The sequence below is a fragment of the Argiope bruennichi genome, chromosome 2 (genome assembly GCF_947563725.1).
Source record: "Argiope bruennichi chromosome 2, qqArgBrue1.1, whole genome shotgun sequence".
Taxonomy (NCBI): domain Eukaryota; kingdom Metazoa; phylum Arthropoda; class Arachnida; order Araneae; family Araneidae; genus Argiope; species Argiope bruennichi.
Genome location: NC_079152.1, coordinates 120,668,640 through 120,685,092, shown reverse-complemented (window position 1 = coordinate 120,685,092; position 16,453 = coordinate 120,668,640).

The following is a 16,453-nucleotide window of genomic DNA, read 5'->3' as shown; positions in this document are numbered from 1 at the left end:
AATCAATAAACTTCGTTCTCAGATGCTTCAGTAGCTATCTCTAAGTGCTTAAAAGTTATTCAGTAAACGCGATTTCACAAAACTATTTTAAAAATTATTATTTTGAAAAAAATGAAACGTTAACATTTTTTTTTTGTAAATAAAAATGATTGATATTCAATTTTTCAATAATGCCTTCAAAATTTCTTTTAAAATCCAAAATATTTTAAATGAGAATATGAGAATTTATTTAAATGAGAATATTTTCAGTTAAATTCTCATAACATTTAACATAATACAAATTTGGCGTTCTCAAACATTTTTTTACCTGAGCACAAATAATCTATGAGTTTTAACTGATTTTCCCCTTCCAATAACGTTTCGAAATATAAAAAATTAATAGGAAAAAAAAACGTTTGTATTATTTTACCTATTTTTAAATAGGGTTATCTATTATTTGTCTCTTTTTCTAATTTTGATAAAAATAATTCATTTTCTTTATTATTCTTGCTTTTTTTCTGCTTTTCCTCGATTGCTTATAAGTATGTGATCCAAAGATTGAAAACAAATATGACATACTAAGAAACAATTCTGTAGATTTTTGCACTAAGCCGATTACAAGCTTTTCCACCTGACTCAAATAGTACGTAATAATTAGTTTTTCGGAAATGGTACTATAGCAAATATATAAATTAAATATCTATATATTATGTTTTATATACAATATAAAAACAAGTCTGTTAAAATTTATTCATGAGAGCATAATACGAAATATATATGTTCTGGCAAAAGTTTGAAGTTCTTGGAATTCATACTCACATAAAACTCTGATTCGACACCGGATATTCCCTTGCCGACCAATTCAAACCAACGGTAGAGAGTAGAATTTCTTCCTTTGTAAGTCCTCCACTTGAATTTTCCAGCTTCTGCATATATCTTTTTAACGTACTTTGTTACTGCACTAGCAGCAGCATCCTGTCAATATGTTTTTTTTTTTTTTTAAAAAGGTTTTAACACTTCAAATCAGATCTGAAAATTGATATAAATAACATGAAGAAATAAAAGTCAGTTTTTCAATTTATTGACGTCAATAAAAAGCTAAGTATCTTCTCTAAACTCTGAATAAATATGAAAAATTATCAAACAAAACATTAAAAATTCCTCTTTGAATGTAACGGAACACAGCAAATACTATTCCTGTCGGACAAGATATTTTTATCTAGTAAATATGCTTTTTTAATCAATTAAAAAGAGAAAATAGATTCATTTACCTTTTATAAAAATCACTAATAAAATCTAGATTCTTTAAAGAGTTTTTATATATAAGTGCTGATTTTATAAATTCAAGAAACACTAGACCATCATCGCGTCCTGCCTAATTATCCCCTCTGCATTAAACATATAAACAGTTTATTTTTAAAAAAGTACTTCACGATTAATTTTTAACTCAGCTACTGAGTAAAACAAAGTATCAGTTGAGAATTAAACCGATTTTTCCTCCAATTCAGCTGAAAACACACACAAACACGCACGTGTTATTCTTCAGCTAATATTCAACTTAAGGTGTATGTACACACTTGAAACTTCAAAAATCGTTCAAAATATCGAATATTTTTTTATTGCTTAATAATGTTCTCTGATCCTTTATCTTTCAAACGATACCAAGATGTTGTCAATATTCGAAATATTTCTCGAGTTATAATTATTTTTCTTGAAGTGCTTTCATTAAAAACTCTAGTTACGGTGTTTTTAAAACTCATTTTCTGGAGAATGATATTTTTCCACTATGTTGCTTCATTCAAACAATCATAACTCAATAAGAAATTAACCAAATACAGTTATTTACATATCAAAATAATCTGTATGAAATACCGGATGTTTTGTTCCTCAATCATGTATTTATAGAAATAAATTTTTAATAGCTATTTAAAAGCTAAAATTACAGAACAAATCTCGATTTTTCTATGCATCGTTGATGAAAAAAAACTATATAATTTTATAACTTGATTGAGGCAGACAACATGAAGACTAATATTAGGCATCATTTCCAACTAGAATTGTGTGTCTGTACAAATTAGAATTTAAGATATCATGTTTCAAAAAATAGGCTAATTAGCTCATTAAATATTATTTAAATAATTAATAATTAGTGTAATATGTTTTTTTCTCACTGAAATGAGTTTAAACATATATTAATGACTTACTGTGAAAAAACTGGATATTTAAAGTTAAAATTTAAAAAAAATCTTCTAGTATGTACGTACACCTTAAAAAGGTAATTTAAATTCATTTTAAAATGTAACTAACAAATAGCCATCATACGCCGTCATAAAATTGTTTTTAAAAAGGTTTAATTTTTGTATAGAAAAAGGATTTACATTTTGAATACTACAAACAGGTTCAACAAAATGTGCCCGTGACCCGATTTGATTTATCTTTGATGTAAATCGGATTGTTTTGTTTTAAAATTGCAATAGGATGAGCATTTCTCCAAGAAAATAATTAATCTTTAGAAAATTTGAAAAAAAAAATGCTTGCAGTCTCAGCTGATTTTATAACTACTTTAAAGGTTATCAAAATGTTTAGCTGATGTTTAAAATTATTAATATTTATTTTTTGCTTGCATCATTTAATTAGCATAATACCTTTTCTACAATTGCTGTTGTCAACAACTCTCATTGCAAGAAAGTAAAGGGAAATGTTAAAAAATAGTAAATGAAATATTAACATAAGAAATGAACTTATCATATAGTTCCAAAGGAGTGTCAAGAATCAGTTACAACCTCAGAAAAAATTTCAGTTGGAATGAACTGATATATTTGTCAAGAATTATCGATTAATGAAAGCGGAAATAGAACAGTTAAATAACTTTACAGAATAAATTAATCTTTTCGCGACTTGCAGGCAATCAAAGGTAATGGTATCTTAAAATTGAATCACGAAAGTGAGAACATTTGGGAAAATTTTGGACTGAATAAGCCGATTATTCAGAAGATATCAGTAAACTTCTAAACTGAGTTTTGTAATATTATTTTTCCTTTTATAGATAGAATGATTTACATTATTTCCCTACAGTCCGATTGTTTCTCCTTACGATTTCCATGCGTTTGTGAAGCTGAAGAATACGGTGGTTCCAATATAACTTCTTTCTTTTTTGACACAGTATACCCCGGACTCGGAACCTCTATGATTCCCTGTCGATAGAATGGGTATTTGAGGAAAGACTTATTGTGATTAAAATCATGTTAAAATCATCAACTCTCTATTTTTGATATTCGGCAGTTTGTTTTCGATTACGCTGCTACACTAGGTTGATTCGAGATCATGAATGTCATTACTAAGATGAAAAGATGTTGTGAAAAGGCAGCTACTGACGTCATGAAGTGGAGATAGTCCACTTCTCCATAGCCATAGTGGTCAGATTCTTTCATATGGAATCTCTTAAAATAAGAGAATAATGAGCTGTGTGACTCGTAGTAAATATTAAGGGAGTCTTAGGGTAAGTTTCAATATGACTGGAGGTAGTTCGGGAAATAGATAGCTAAGAAGTAGTTTCCAAACGAAGAAGATTTGGGAGAAAGCTACTATTCTCAAGAGTTTCGAAGAATATTTTTGAACTTTAATAAAACTTTATTATTACAGGTCTGGGTTGGTTGGTGTTGTTACTTATGGCACCTGCCATAGACAAGCCCGCTGACGACGTCTGCGATTTAAGACGTGTTTGTGCAGTAGCTTCTGAGGGTAAATGCCCCTGAGCACCCGAAGGCAGAAGTCTGACTTCTAGCTCATATGCAGATGACGCTCACACACTCGCTTGCACAAGTCCTTTTTACAGGGGGAGGTGCTCTTTCATACACCTCACAGACAGAACACAGAGTAAAGAATAACAGTGCTCGAACCTGGACTCGAACCTATAGGCCAGGACGCTGTGCGGCGTGGGTTGGTTCATTTAATGAATGACTCATACGCAAAACGTGGAATTAAGAGGTTATCTTGGTAGTTATTTGTGGTTGTAATGGAACTGTTCTACTTTTATAATACTTACATTAATTTTCTGGTTATATTGAGTGATGTTCACTTTCCAGTTCCATTCCGCATGCGACGCTGCGGAAGCCAGTCTGGTGAAATTCTTGTCCGCCTCAGTCATAAATTCTATAGCTTTCATAATATCAGTTCTGTTTCCTCCAGAAGATTGCTTGGCTTTTATTGAATGGAAACAGAAGGTAATGAATGTAATAACAAGAATTATTTTCGTATTCATAGTCTTTGGAACCTTGAATAAATAAAAAATGATATTTTATGAAAAACTTCATTATCGAATCTATTTTCAAAATACATATTTATGATCGGCGATTAAAATTAGAGTAAATTTATTTTTGATTATACGTTATTTTCGGTTTTTTTTCGCTACTTTCATTACCTGTTATTTAATAATTGCATTTATTTATTTTATTTAAATCTACACAGTTGAGAATTTATAAGTTTAAAAAAATCATTGCTGAGCTGTGATTTGTGAAATTTACATCGCATTTATGCATCAAATGCAAGAATATTATTCTCAGGCTTGAACACTGCTCAGAAGGTACCTAACACTCAGAAGCTAATCATGATTTAACATGAATTTGGTTGAATCAGGTCTCCAAACGCATCGTCGTTAATCTTTCATGTAGATTTGACATCAACGGATCGTTTACCAATTCAAAAATCTTGAATTTGTTTCAAACAAATGGAACTGGCCTTGTTTCCACTATTTTACTATAAAATATTCTAGAAAGCAATTAATTCAGCTAAAATTGCATGCAATCTAAAAGATGTAGTGTATTCCTTCTAACTAATGCTCTCAGAAACATTAGATAAAGAAGATAGGTATGTATTTTTTTTTTGGAAAAAATGATAATCATACTTCATTAGTGGTGGATTTAAGCATTTTGTTGGCCTAGGCATCTCACATTAAGAGACCACTCTTTTACTAAGTGAGTTAGCCTAGCAATTCTACATTTCAACCTATTTTAATAATTTTGAAGCTAACATTATTTATTGTAATAACTTTGTGATAAAGCTTTATATATTCATTCATTTATATAGATACATGACTGATAGGTATCTAATGTTTGTCAGCAATATAATTTAAGTGGTCACGTAGTTTATAAATATTGTAATAACAAACTGAATGTAATGGAAAAGTTAAAAATGTGATCAATTATGATTAATAAAGTGTGAATATTATCTTAATCCTTTATAATTCATAGAATTTTTATTTTTTACGAATTTATTTATTTAGTAATTAGGTTCATAATATTTTTTTGATTGTCCTGCATGTGGGCTCCTTTTAAAACCAGAGGTCCTAGACAGTCTGCTTAATCGGAAATCTGCCACCGTATTTTCTTTTTTCTCAAAAAATTTAATGAGAATTAGGATAAATTTCTGTATTTTAGAAAATTTGATTACTTTTTTTGTTTATATATTTTTTTTATCTTAATAGGAAACTTTACAAAATACTTCCAAAGATTCGTGTCAAAATAATTTTCAAAAATTCTTTTGAATAAAATATATTAACGAAACTTAAATGCTTCTAAAACGGAACATAGTGCTTAATTTATGTGAATTAGATATTTTTTATATGGTTGCAGTGAACCGAATATTTATCCCTAGCTCTTATAAACAATGATATTAGAATTTACATTGAGGAGAGACTTGAACGAAAATTACGATAAATTTCACTATAAATTGTAATTAATAATATTATTAAAAAAATTAGTTTTTTTCTTTGCCCATTTCTGATCCGATAAATAAAGTGCTTATTGAAGTAAATAATTTCATTCTTGACTAATGCTGAATATAGCCTAATTTTTTATTATTTTGAATCTCGTGGTAGATTTTTAAAAGATCGAAAAGTAATTGTTATGACTAATGCAATTTTCACAGTGCTGATAAAATTCAGATACATCTCTAAAAAACATTTCTAAATAAATCTTGTATTATTGAGATTCTGGAAAGCAACACTAGACGGCAAACTTTCATTTTTTTTTTTTTTTTTGAATAAATCAATGCAATCAATGCTGTCATGGAAAGTCACAGTTTGAAAGAGAGTTTGCAGTTACTTTGTAAATATCCGGATTACGTTTTAAAAAATCATGCGATTTCTTAAATTGGTGATTCATTCCGAGTTTTTATTAGAAAAAAATGATAATAAATATTTCCGATTGAGACTGGAACTAGATAGTTTGTTTTTAATGAAGGTGCAATATGCAAAAAATCGTATATAATATTAAAATATATATATGCAAAGAATTCAAATAATATCCACTTTCTTAAAATTAATTATTTTCTAACCTCATTTAAAAATGAACTTCTGGGTTGTGACGATATCTGTCTCTTTCGGGTTTCCCATGGTCTAATTTTAGTAAATTTAACTGCACAACCTTAACAAATAGTATCACTTTACAATACCATATTAAATAAACGTTTGATCAGCTAAATTTCTGTAAAATTTTCGTTTCGAGTTACGTAATCTTTGCACCTTCTTTTCCTTGCTTTACTTTGCTGAGTGCGTCGACGCCTGGTATTATATATAAGAAAAAAAATTTAAAAAAATTGTTCGAAATTTAATCATTTTATTTAATTAAGAAGAAACATAAAGCTATAATTTCTAGTTAATTTCTCTTCTACTGTTTTATCTCAAATTTTATTAAATGTAAGCAAAAAAGAAGTAATTTTTCTTTTATAAAATAATTTTTCTGTATTATTGAAATCCTAATTTAAATTAATAAATGTAATTTATGAATACCTTTAACAAAAAGTTGTTACAAAAATAAAAGACAAAAATAAAATATATATCTATATCTATACTTATAATAAAGCTCAATGTGTGTGTGTGTGTGTGTGTGTTGGCGCTCTACAGGCCAGGTCATTTGACATACAGCTACCAAATTTGGTACATGCATACCTTAGAGGTCGGGAATGTGCACCTGGGGTCCCTTTTTTTGAAATTTTAATTAGAATTTTAATTATTAATTAAAAACTAACTTTCCCGCCAAAAAAATCTTCCATTTTCCCCACCGCCAACTTTTCCGCCAAAATAATCTTCCATTTTCCCCAACGCCAAATGATTTAGGCTTTAGTTCTTTTTTTCTCCCAACAGTAATGAGGCTAGGGTTAAGATTTTTCGGCGGATTATTTCAAACGATTCTGTTTATTTTCTTAATGTTTTATGCATTTAAAATTAAACATTGTTAATGAATCCATGTTTCAGATTCATTCTGAAGTACTTTTGAATTAAAATAACACAGAATAAAGAAAATTAAAAATGTCTAATCTGCATAGCGTTACCCCAACTGGCGTAGAAAAATTTACGCATTTGCATTACGGTAAAAGGAGAAGAAAATTCACGCATGCGCATTGTTTTCTGATTGTTGGCATGGCAACAATTATCAACGGACGATTGCAATTACTTTTAGGTTAGTTGTATGCTTTTGTAAATAAATTGTATTTATGTTAGTTATATATTTTTTGTATATGCTTTAGTTTTAAGTACATCGTTTTTTAAGTAGTTTTTTTAAACCTGTTTTCAATGATTTAAATTATTTTTTGGTTAGTTGCATGCTTTTGTAATTAAATTGTATTTATGTTAGTTATATATTTTTTTGTGTATGCTTATAGTTTTAAGTACATCGTTTTTTAAGTAGTTTTTTTAAACCTATTTTCGACCGATTATTTTAAACGATTCATTTTATTTTCTTAGTGTTTGATGCATTTAAAATGAAACATTGTTAATGAATCGATCTGTTCATGATGAATCTGAGAAAATTTTGTTGACAAATTCTTGAGATATTACATAAATTAAGATATTCTTTAGTGCCCATAAAGTTTAAACGCTCAGTGACTCTATTATCAGTAATCATAGTATTAAAAAATGCTTTGTTTCAATAAAAAATATTATTATATTAATTGCAGATTAATCATTTACACTTTAATTTAAAGCATAAATTCTACGAGGGGTAACAGAAAATTAAAGAGATACATATCACGTTATGACTGAAGGCCTTTATAATATTATGAGTGAATTATGAAATATGACTATCAAAATTTGAAGTTTTAAAATATTTTTCTGAAGAATCTATTAAAGTTGGAATTGTGTAAAATATTTAATGGTACGATCGGAGTTTAACGCCCTGCTTGGAGCAATTTTTAAAAATCTCCAACAATGGCTTTGGGAAATGTTCGAAAGCAAAGGAGCAGATGTTCAATTATAGTGCATAATAAAGATTGCCAGCTTTGGCGCGTTATCGCAACTTGGCGAAGAAGGGGGTTAAACTCCGGTTCAACCTATTTAATTATTAAAATTTAAACGAACATTAAGACTGGCGAACCGGCTGGTCGCCAAAGGCGGCTAGTATATATATATATATATGTGTGTGTGTGTGTGTGTGTGTGTGAGAAAGAGAGAGAGAGAGAAAGAGTGGGTGCGGCGCGTGTGTGTGTATAATGTTTGTTATTCTTATTTAAAATCTAATTCAATTAATTTCCTAATTTAAACTTAATTTAGCGTATATTAACTTTATTCTAAAAATGTATTCTTATTTCCAGAACCTATATATATATAATCAAATTTTTAATTATTTATCTATTTCATTGTTTCAAAATTTTATAAATAAGACAGTAAAAATATCCGATTGTCATAACGGTATCTATTGAGTAATAAAGTGGATATTTGATGTAAAAATGATATATTTGATGAATTTGATTGATTTTGATAAATTTTAAATGTGGATGCAGCAACAAATAAATATTTTAAGTAAATAATAATTAGTTAAAATTCCATGAAATCTTTGAATTAAAAATATTTAAGCTTAATTTTTCAAAATATAGTTTTTACTTAATTTTTCAAAATGATTTTCATTTCTTCTTTAAAAAATTTCAATAATATTTATTTATTATTTTATGATTGATATTTATAACTCGCATTTGATTGTGTATTGTAATTCCTTGACATTTTCTTAACTAAGTTGTCGTGAAGTTGATATTGAAATTACCTAAAGCATCTAAATTAATCAAAAATAAAATGCTGGTAGAAAAAAGGGATCGTGCAATTTCTTAAATCTTATTTTGAAATTATTATTATTATTACATGAATTTGTCGGTAAAAATTGCCATTTTGATTTTTTTTTTTTTTTTACTATTTCAACAAATTTTCTGAATACTTATGTTATACAAATAAAAAGAATTTGAATCAATGACCGTAATATTCTCCATTTCATTCAAATATATTGTTTCGTGTATGGTGATTGTTTTTATTTCTTATTTCAAAATAATTTTATTTTTACAAATCATATGAAAAAGCAACTGCTGTTGTGAAAATAATTATATAAATATTGGCTTTTAAAGCTGATTATTCTTATTTCCATTAATAGATAATTCTCAAATAATGTCTTTTTCTGAAGGTTCCTAGATTGACATTTTCGATCAGGTAATATGAAAAATAACAATAACAAGAGTACTTTTAGAGCAATTGTACAGTAAAATTTTAATATAAATTTGACACAAAATGATACTGCTTGCAAAACAATTAATATAAAATTGGCAGATGCATATATTTTATAAATAATAAAATCATTTTCAATAAATTCTTTTTCTAAATTATTGTCTCCTTTAATGGTCTTAAGCAATTTATCAATTTATTAATAATTAATTTTAATGCACTAAAAAGAAGCAGTATAATATTAGAAGTATTAGTTTTATCATAAAATTCACTTACTTGAATCATGAATCACTTATCGAACATATTCAACTAAGAAACTCGCGAATGAAACGAGCAATAAATGAATAACGCACTCAAAACATATATCTGTTTTGATTTAAATTCGGAGAAATCGTTTATTGTCTTTTATTTCATAACTGAAACTTGTAACACTTCACTACATAAAAGCGTTTTGTAAAACATGTCTAGTTTATAAGAAATAATAGAACTATGCAGTGAAATTTTGTTAATAATTAGCATAACAATACAATAAATACATTTAAATATTTGGAATTTTAACAAAAATTAGAATTGGTTGTAATATAAAAGAAATAACATATAACCTGAATTTTTTTGTTTTGGAATATGTGTATTTATAATACTTTAATAATTTTATTATTTTGTTTTGTTTTTAATGAATTTCGTGCTTGGAAAAGTAGAATTTTATAATTGATTTTTCACTCTTCCCTGTTGCCCAAGAATGCGGCCAATTCGTTCAATTTTGTACATTCAACAGCAATTCGTATTTTAATATCCTCACAATTTAATTATAATATAACCAAACAATTTTAATGAAATTTTAATTCTATATGAGAGATGCCTTCTAGTGATGAATTGGAGAAAAAATTGCTAAGAAGATTTCGTCATATTTATATCTGGAAGAAAAGCAATAAAAAAATTAAGAAAGAAATTTTTTTTAACTTGATATAAATAATATACTAAATAGTAGAAAATAGTTTTTAATCAAAAATATGGAAATCAAAATACAATCGCAGAAGATTGAGCCGCTGGAAGGATATAAAAAGGAAATTTTGTCTCATTATATAATATAAGATAATTATAAAGCATTTAATAAAAATGAATTATAAATGTGAACTAAGATTTCATTTTATTTAAAAGGTATCTATCAAAAAAGCTACAATCGGTAACTTTTTTTGTTTTTGTTTTTTGACCATATATTTTAGTTGCGTTATTAGCCGATGTCCTGGCATAGGGGTAGCGCATCATGCCCGAGATCTGAGCGTTCTGGGTACGAATCCCGGTTCGGACATGGCCGTTCATCATCTGTTCTACCTGTAAAATGTGTTAATGTGCCCCACTGTAAAAAGGGGCTATGCAAGCGAATGCAATGCGTGAGTACCTAAGACGTACTCTTGGCCCTAGTTGGCGCTACTAAAACAAGAGAAGCGCCTCTAGGCTTAAATCGCTGATTTAGTCAGCGAGCTTGTCCATGGCAAGTGCCATTAGAAACAATAACAACAATTTGTGTTCTTTATTTCAAAGATAAACCTTCATCCCATGTGAAAATTATCTGTACTTTAGATGCAAAATATTTGAGGACAATCATACTTCCTGTTATTTTAAAAATTTATTTTACTGCTAATAACTGTAGTGGTTAATTCAAACATTATGATTGTTTGATTAATTAAAATATTACATTTTACATCTCTCTGTCAGTGATAAAGAGATAATGTAGCTGTTACATAACTCTACTACTTTCTCTTTTGATACAACAGATGGCGTTACTTTATCAGCATCAAGGTATATTTCCCATGATCCATCTGGGGAGTTATTATTAGGTTATAATTATGAGTGAGTGTCATGTATTTTTCTGTTCGTGTTTATTTTGTCTTATGAAATGTGGAACTAAGAAAATAATTAAAAAAACTGTTGCTGAAACTCGTTTGTTATTTTCACCTACCTCATGATGAAGTTATAAACAGTCTCGACCCTCTACAGTAAATAATTTATCTCGTATTCTAAATTTAGTTGCAACTCATTAATACGTCACTACAATTTTAAAAAACTCGCAATTTTGTTTAAAAAATTATACTTGGAATTTTATTTTCCACTGAGGATTGATTTTATGGATTGCTGTAATTGATAATTTGGCAAAATTTCTGTTCGAAATTTGAATTTTATTTATATTTTTGTGGAAATAATAAGAAATGTTTATACAAAAATTTAGCCTTTCTTCAAAAAGAATTTATCTAAAATAATTCCCCTTACATTCGTAAATCTGAATTGAGGCTTGATAATGATAGAAAAAAAGCGCGATTATTTACACGCAGGATATTTTTAAAATGTCTAGTAAAAATTTAAGGGGGTTGTAGGCGATCTATATAGGACGATATTGTGATGGGATATATGATATGAACAATGAAGGCGTTACTGATGCAGCTATGTTTGCACATTCGAGTATGTTTACTACCTACAGCTCTGCATTTAGGGCACATGATTATCAATATGGCACGAAGTTATATACCTACTTGTAAGAATTTTATGCTAATATTTGAGCTGATATACAGTAATCGCAGCAATTAGTACATACAATTTCCGTTTACAAAATATCATTTTTGTATCATACTGTTACGAAATTTCAGGGGTTCGTTTGGATAGTGAGAGTTATATGGTGTGGAGAACACTCAATCAGCAGTAGAAAATGAAACAACGACGTTTATTTACACGAAGACACAGAGGACAACTATATACAGCACAGAAGACGATTATCTTTAACTGAGACGTGCAGCATACAACAGTATACACAGCAGCTCTACTCCGTCGCTGCTCCGCTAGTCCCTGGAAGACGAGTTCTTCCCCGTCGCTTCCGACTACTCTTCGACTCCACTGGTCCACGACTCAATTCACCGTCGGTTCACCACATCTACAGGCTGCTCCTTTTATAGACATCTGGAGGCGGGGCTAGAAGCCTCTCAACCAATCAGGGACGTTCGAGGCGTATCTCCGTTCCTACTGGACGGATCGGGAAAGTTCACGATGTTTCGGGTATAATCTATTTTGGCGCCAAAGTCGCCACATTCGTCGCCAAATGGTCGCCAAGTTTGTCGCCAAGCTCTGGGACCTCCTATGGAACCCACTATGCTGGGAAGCAGCATCACAGGTTCGTAACAATACCCAAAGCGAATGTCGAGCCATCTCTGTATTACATAAAGTTAAATAATTAATCAAAATCCGAGCCAGGAATAATGGCTTTTGAGAAAAGTCCTTTATCATCAAAATATGCTAAAATCTCCATACGTTCTTACCATTACAAAATCTTGGTTCGATTTTTAGACTGTCCTTTTAGAAACAGTAGGAGCACCTTGTACAAAAGAGAGATTTAAAGAAGATGAAACAATCATTATACATATTCAAACAATAAATTTCGTCATAATGTGGAAAGTCGGAAATGAATAGTTGCGCTATAGTAGGATTATTTGAAAATTAATAGCCTCACATGAGTAATATAGCGATTGTAAAAAGAACTTCATTAGTTATTTTTATTTGAACAAATAAAATCTGCATTCAAATTTCCGTAATGTCAAATGTATAATACAGACTTATCTCTCCCTCTTTCTCTCACTTTTTTAGAGCATTTGTCGGAATTTTCCCATATCTGGTGTACACTGGAATGTCAACTAATTTTTATGTACTAATCGTTTTATAGTAAACAACTATATAAACGTGCTTTTTGCAGACCGTGGTTTGGATCAATTGATGTGGTAAGCTAGTACCAAAAATTATTTGAAGTAACATGTTTTTATTTCTTTTTCTAGAAATATCGAAAGAAACTTGTTTGTGACCCTCCTTTTGATTCTGAACCGGATATTATCACCAAAATTCTGGATCCGCTGCGGATGAGCGTTATGTGTTTGACTTTATTGAAAAAGTTTGCTAATATCTCCACTATCATATTGAGGCCGCTATGACTTGGTAAGTTCTCGGTTTCGGAACCGGTGGTTTTCAGGTTCGAGATACGATTCCACAGAAAAATCGTCGTGTAAGCGGGTCTGATGCCTTATGAATCCGTCTGGGCCAAACATCTTCCCACTGGTGTGGGGTGGAAGTTTGGAGTGTAGGGTGTCAGCTCATGTGACTCCATCGTCATCTGACAGAGGTTCAAAATTACAAAGTGAGTCCCAAAATTGTCCTAGTGTTGCTTAAAAAAAAGGACTTTAATATAATTAAACTAATTAAAATCCTCGTCGTTTTGAGATTGCTGCTTTGAGGCTTTTTTTTCTTTCGACTGTTTATAGACTATTTTTTAGGCAATTTTGTAAGATCCAACTCATTCCTGTAATTTCCCTTTAAATTATTGATTTAATTATTAAATTTACATTTTTACCCTTAATTATGCCGAAAAATGCTCGATTCAAACATTTCTTCAAATTTAATCCATCTTTTTCGTTCTTTTATTATAAATAAACTAACTGATATACTGGACTTTGCCCGGGATCAGTATTATTGAATGGGTATGTTTTACATGATGCATATAATTTTTAAACTTTTTATTCAAATCAGAATATTGATTTAAAATTCAAAATCAATCAAATTAAACTCCACGATTTCCAAACAGTGTAACTAGTGTAAGTGATAAGGAATTACAATTAATATACTACCAAATGAAACATCTAATATATAAAAATCTCGTTTCACGGTGTTTGTGTTCGTACCTTTCCGAAACGGCTCGACCGGTTTTTATGAAATTTGTTATGTGTATTTGGTAGGTATGAGAATAGGTCGTAAAGTATATTTCATAATGCTAGGTAATTAGGGTGTTCTTATTCCGTCATTCCACTTTCAATGTAAGCTGATGAGATCAACGCTTGCTTTAAATCTTCGCCACTGTGGCGTAATGTTGAAAAAGTCCAGCTAAAAATAAACATGCGCTTCCAAATGCTACAAGATCCATCTGCTGAGACATTCTCGGACCAATTGTTAGATATCGGCGATGGAAAAGTTGCTGTCTATGAAAATACTGGATGCATAAAATTGCCCACTCATTTCTGCACTATCGTTGATTCGCAAAATGTTCTCATTGACCACATATTTCCCGATGTACGCACATTCTGCTTTCTACCAGCCTGGCATAAATCATGCGTGGCTGGTAGAAAGAGCCATTTTGGCAGCAAAAAATGTGGACGTCGACGATTTAAACTTCAAGATACAGCAGTCGTTGCCAGGCGACTTGGTATCATATAAATTGATCGATACAGTTTGCGATGCTAACGCAGCTGTAAATTATCCAACAGAGTTTTTGAACTCACTGGATTTGCCAGGCATGTCACCACACTTTCTATGACTGAAAGTTGGATCTCCGGTTATTTTACTTCGGAATTTGAACCCACCACAGCTGTGCAATGGATAGCGACTGATCTTTAAAAAATTGATGAAAAACGTTATCGAAGCCACCATTTTGAATGGCAAATTCCGAGCTGAAAATGTTTTGCTGCCTCGAATTCCAATGATTCTGACAGACGTGCCAATCGAATTCAAACGCGTTCAATTTCCTATTAGATTGGCATTCGCAATGACAATCAATAAGTCACAAGGCCAAGCGATGTCTGTTTGCGGCTTTTATTTGGGCACACTGTGTTTCCCACACGGACAATTATACGAGGCATGTTCTCGTGTGAGCAAACCGTCGGGCTTATTTGTGTTGGCTAAAGACGGACTGACAAAAAATATCGTACACTCAATTGCTCTTCGAAATAAATTTTGATTTTCCTTATTTCATTTTTATACTTTAGGATAAAAAATATATTACTTTTTTCACTTTACTTTTAACTTTTAAGAGATCAAACAATGTATATGAAATAGATTGTATTGAGAAAATGAATGGTTGTTGGTTTTTTTTTTTTTTTTTTTTTTTTTATCGGAGATCATTGTCTAGAGCGTTATCTTCCTCTTTCTGTCATAGATCCCATCCCCACACACAATACATTCGTTACTTTTTAATTAACAACCAAAATTTTCACTAGAAATAATTTATATGGCAGAACAACGTTTGCCGGTTCAACTAGTAATAGTTTAAGATTCCTATTAAGGAGTAATCATAATTATATTTCTCGGTTGGAATTTTAAGAATTTATTTTAAACAATAGGTAGATGACAATCTTTCACAAATTATTTTTAAAAAAATTATAACACAAAAAATGAATTTAAAAATATTTTTAAAATTAAATGTTAATAAATTATAATTTATAGTACACCAATTTAACGATAATAAACAAAGATATGAATTCTGTTAGAGTTTTTTTAAAGATGTGTTTATACTTATTCAAGGCAAAAATTAAATTATTGAAAATAGCTGACCCGACAATTCTTGATTATTGCTGTATTTGAGCACACATACACACACATGTAAATGAATGTGTGTGCTCGCGTATGGAGATTAAATGAACACAAATGAAAGTTGATACCTGTTATTGCATTAGTTTAAAATTAAATATTTATATGAGCATTATTAATTTTATATTTTGGATAACACAAATTATAATTACATTTTTTTCCGATTTCAAGGTCATTACAATGCCCTTGGATATACAATATTTTTTGAAAAAATAATCATAAAATTAAACGCTCTCGTTTTAAGTCAAAATGTGAATGACACACTGCTCATGGGGGAAAATAGATTTCAGTTTGGTAAACCTTTAGAGGCCATGAAAACTAGTTTAGAAGTCTTTAATTTACTTTATTCTTTTTTAATTTAATTCGGAAGCAATAAATCTGAAGGATTGATTAATTGACGCTTGGTTTTCAATGTATAAAAATACATATATACATATATATATATATATATATATATATATATATATATATACCTTTGAAATAATAGGCTGAACCTTTTTTAAGCTTTGCCTCATTGACATGGGGAAAAAATAACACAGTTTTTGAAATTCTATAGGCGAGAAAAATAATTTAACATTCTGCGCATGCGCGAATAATTTCCCAAGC